Source organism: Bombina bombina, chromosome 8 (genome assembly GCF_027579735.1).
Source record: "Bombina bombina isolate aBomBom1 chromosome 8, aBomBom1.pri, whole genome shotgun sequence".
NCBI classification, from domain to species: Eukaryota; Metazoa; Chordata; class Amphibia; order Anura; family Bombinatoridae; genus Bombina; species Bombina bombina.
The window spans coordinates 149068442-149073731 of NC_069506.1; positions in this window are offsets into that span (position 1 = coordinate 149068442).

Here is a 5290-nt window from a genome sequence, read left to right on the forward strand (position 1 = left end):
CTATAGCTTAAACCTAGTGACTATGGTTATTAATAATACTTGAGGGAACCCTTATAATATTAAAGGGGATATATGTGAACATACTCAATCATTAAACAAATCAAAGATGATTAGAGAGTGTCACAGGCCAGATAGTGAGAGGCCATTAGAACCAGAGAAGTCATAGGGAGAGGCTAGATCCATTTCCAGAAATAAATTACATCTCCCTCAATATTTAATCCCAATAGCTTTCTGGTTTGCAACTGGAAAATCCAGAACGCTTCTCTATATAGAAGCCGGCTTAAGCATAAGCCCTGTCTGAAATTATTTGATATAATGACCAATAGTGTAAAAAAATGGAAAAGAGGTTCCCAATAGATCACTATGGTTTGGGCTAGTTTCTGAATTTTTGTAATTAAAAGAATATTAGTTTCTTAAAAATTATAAAATGGTGGTTTACTCGGAAATGTTATACATATGGGAACATTATTTAAAAGATAGTCAAGTGTGATTACACAAGGTACTAGACGATGTTGAGAATGCTTAAAGGGACATGAGATCCAAAATATTTATTTTATAATTCAACAGATCATAAAATTTTAAACAACTTTCCAATTTACTTCTATTATCTACTTTGCTTCATTCTCTTGGTATCCATTGTTGAACAAGCAGCAATGCGCTACTGGCTGAACGCATTGGGTGAGCCAATAAGATGAGGCATATATGTGTAACCATCAATCAGCAGCTTCTGAGCCTACCTAGGTATCTTTCTCAATAAAGGAGGCCAAGATAACAAAACAATGTATCTGGAATTTATCATTTCATGGTTTAATTGAGATATAACTGTAGTGATTGATTTTACCTGATCATTTTCTTATTGCTTTCACTTACCTTATTGTTCACTTACCTTATTTTCTTATTTATTGTTGAAAATTGATCTGGCTTATTTATTCTATTTACGGAGCTGTGTCACTCTATTTATTAAATAATATAGAAAAGTTACAAAATAAAGCTGGATCTTATATTAAAAAAAAAAAAAAAAGTCAGAACATAAATGACAAATTTGCAATAAGCATTATAACAAAACAGAAGAGGAAAACAAAAAAGTGGAAACAAAGCTTAAACTGAATGAAACTGAGATTTTAAGTTATATGAGACAACACAAAACAATATAATATAGCCTAACAAGCACTTGTGGCTCAGATTTTACTTTTTAAGTTGTAATAAAGGTTTTTACCATTCTTTTGTGGCCAGCATAATAAAGGAATACAATTAAGCAATCAATAAGCACTAAAGACTGTCAGACTGTGGTGACTAATACACAAAGTATACCAGCAGATACAGACTACTAGTCTATTTCTTTGAACCAAGCAAAGCTCATGGGACAAAATAACTTCTTTTTTTTTTAACTGGCCCTTGCAAAGAAATCTACAAAACATGTCCAGTAACAGACAAATAATAGATGGGGTTGTATCCATTACAGCCTTCATCAAATAGCTCCAACTTTAAAGTGATACCAACAAACTCATGCTAAGGGGGTAACTGTTTGATTGAAGAGAGTTGGGCCCTATGTTTAAATGGTCATTCACTCTTGTATAGGTATCATTCAACTGCTAACTAGCTCTTGTGCAAAGGACTGACCTTAAAGGGGCATGTTACCATAATGGTGAATCACTGGGAAATGATGCAGTGCATCTGTAAAAAAAAAAATGTCTAGAAAACCTCACTTAAACTTTTCTATGCAACAAAGTAAGATATTTTACCTCAGAATTTCCTCAGTAGCTACATCCCATTGTAAGGGTTTTTTAAGTACTCAACCGAGATGCTAGTTCCAGGACTTGTAAAGGAGCGTGCATTGGAGGTGAGCAGGCACATTCACTTCATTTCCCTTCTTAGTTTAAAGTGAAGGTCAATTTTCATGAATTAGTGCCGGGTTTTTAAAAATACTATTAAAAACAGGGGGACTTTCATTCATGAAAGTTTACATTACACTGTATTTTTACAAATACTTACCTTTCTCTTGAGCAAAGCCGGATCGCCAATCCGTCGCCTGCTGTACTTACACAGCAATGACGAAACTGGCTTCCTCCAATCACAGCATGGCGTCACAAGATAGACGCTCGGGGAGGGGGGGGGGGAGTACAAAGGAACTGCGGGCAGGGAACCGGCGATCCGGCTTTGCTCAAGAGAAAGGTAAGTATTTGTAAAAATATGCTCCAATGTAAACTTTCATGAATGAAAGTGCCCCTGTTTTTAATAGTGTTTTTAAAAATGGGCACTAATTCATGAAAGTTTACATTCACTTTAAAGAAGTTGCTATGAAATCTTGAGAGATCATGGTTAAATCCCACAAGATCACAGTAAAGCAAAGTGTGAACGCATTAAAGAAGCTGAATCTCTGTTGTTTTTTTTTATTTTCTCTATGAAGATGAGAGTGAAAAGATTCGCTTTAGATCACAGAGCACGTACCCTGGTGAGGTATTTTGAGGTAAAATATCTTCCTTTTTTTTACAGGGATGTTCATGTGATTTTTTTCTAGTCAGCTTTCTACAGGTATGCTGCATCACTTTCAAGTGATTTAGCTTACAGGTAACATATCCCCTTAAAATTGGATAAAATAAATATTTATGCTGGTTAGCATGACTGGAAAGATGGAATTATTTTACTTTACTTTGGGGCTGATTATTTTCTGCTTCTGAGCATAAATGATGCTGGAAATTGTTCTATTGGTGCTGGAATTTCCAAAAAGATGAGATTGTAAAAAGAAAGATAGATCCAATTTGTAATGGTATTATTGTTGTTTGTTGTTTTTTGTTTGTTTGTTTTACCATGGTTTGAACACCTCAGTTGAACCATATTAGTTAATGAGTCCCATGCAGAGAGAATGAGGAGCCCAGAGTCATCCTTCATTTCCAAAATGTGTTCCTCTGTTCTTAGATGTTACTATAATGGGATAGCATGTTTGTGTTTAACAGATCCTGAAGGAACAATTGCTCAATGGCTAATAAGGGCAACTCCCATAACTTTTTCTGAGCAGGGAAAAAGGCATCCACAAGTATGAAAGAAACAGTTTTAACAAAACATTAGAATACATATTTAATCTAGTAAATGTATTTTAGTTCACAAATAAATTACAAAATAAACTGATCAAACCAATCAGTACACTGTTTGCAGGAAAAATAATATCATAACAAGCCATTGGGTTGAACGCAATCCAGTAGAAAAGTTATTGGTGAATTTTGTTGAAAACTCAGAAGATAAACTTTTCTAAAGGATTGTGATCGACCCCATAGTTTCTAATGCAGAGTATAACAATTTGTCCTTAAAGGGATATGAAACCCCAAAAAATGATTTTGAGATTCAGACAGAGCATAAAATTTAAAATATTGTTTCCAATTTACTTCTATTATCAAATTTTCTTTATTCCCATGATATTCTTTGTTGAAGAGTAGTTATCTGGAGAACTACAAGGCATAAAATAATGCTGCCATCTAGTGTTCTAGCAAATGGATAACATTCTTGCAAAACTAAAGAAATGGGACAGCTCCTAAGCATACATTCCTGCTTTTTAACAAAAGATACCAAAGGAACGAAGAAAATTTGATGATAGAAGTAAATTAGAAAGTTGTTTAAAATCAAATGCTCTATCTGAATCATGAAAATAGAATTTGGCTTTTATATCCCTTTAAACATCATAAAGAATAGATCCTGCCCCACTATCTATCGACTGTTAGAAATAAAATTGGAATTTTAAAATTAACATTTTTTAATGTTACGAACACTTAAAGTGAAGGTAAAGTTTATGTAATTTGAATATATCTATGTATTCCTTGAACATAGAATATGCTAATCGGTAACTTTATTTTATAAAAAAAATTATATTTGTCTTTTTTTTAAACTATATTTTTCCCTACCGTTCTGTCCATAACTCCTCCCAACCTCTACATCCGGTTTGTAATGTGCTGTTACGTATAGAGTGATCCTACCCAGCTCTATACGTAACAGCAGGAGCGCGTTCACGATGAGCAATCTAACTGCGCATGCACGATTCTAAGCGCACCCATCTCCCTTCAACCAACATTAACTGGCCTTAAGCAGAAACAGTACGCATGCGCGAAACTAGAACGCCCGGTGTAGTCTTTGATTGAGAAATAGACTCTAGCGCATGCGCAGTATAGCGAGTGGGCGGATGACGTCGGGTCACGGGCACCTAACGGCCAGAAATTCAACTGGTTGCTCTAAAAACGTGACCAGAAATAAAATAAAAAAAATACAGAGCGGGATGATTGTGAAAATCGGCAAAAAAGGATTTTAAATAGAAAATAAAGGCTTTTGAAGTAATAATGTAAAAAATCATGAATGAAAGTCCCATTCATTTTTAAAAATTAATTGGATTCTGTATCAGTGTCAAGGTAACTTTACCTTCACTTTAACTGCAATCATAAAGTAACATTCTTATTTTAGTTCATTGCTAGTTTCATAGTTTAAAAGTTTGATTTCTGCTATATTTTTAGCTTTTTATGTGGAATGAGAATGTGCAAGAACTTTAACATTTAAAAAAGAAAAAGCTATAAAGACAGCTAAGATGTGCTGTGTGAAGCAGGTTATTAAGTGGGTTATCAAGAGGTCCAGGAAGTTGAATTAGAAAAGTTCACAAATCACGTAACAATCTGCTATAAATGTTGTCATAGATTAGAAAACAGATATTCAATTCCTTCAATGCAAAGTAAAAGGTACAATTAAAGTGGTTCAAAGCCACTGAAAAAGATAACCAGGATTTCTAATGGAATTCAAATGTTTTTGAATGACTTTAAATTCAAAACTCCAGTGAAATAACTCTTAAAACAATTTGCATAGCTCTTCTAATTAATTGAAATAGATCTCCATGTTAGGAATTCTTGTCCTATGAGTTCCAGATTTTGAAACATTGGGAACTAGTATATTTTGAAAAACATGGACTTTAATTCATAATTACTGGAAAAAATATATCTAATTGTTCTGAATATTAAAAGTAATGAATTGATATACCATGATAACAACGATAATGTTACAATGATAATGATAAGACATTGTTCTAAAATTAAAACAAAATAGGCACATTAGGAAACAGCAAATAAGTATTATTTTATAAGTTTAGAATGCTGTTTTCAAAATATTTTTTTAAGTTCACCACTTTCAATCATTAAATTGATGTTCACCTTCAGTATTTTTTTTAATATGCTAAACAACATATTACATATATATTGCTTTCTTACCCATAATATAACACCCTTGCATAACCTTCGAAGAAATAAAATCTCTTACCAGATAC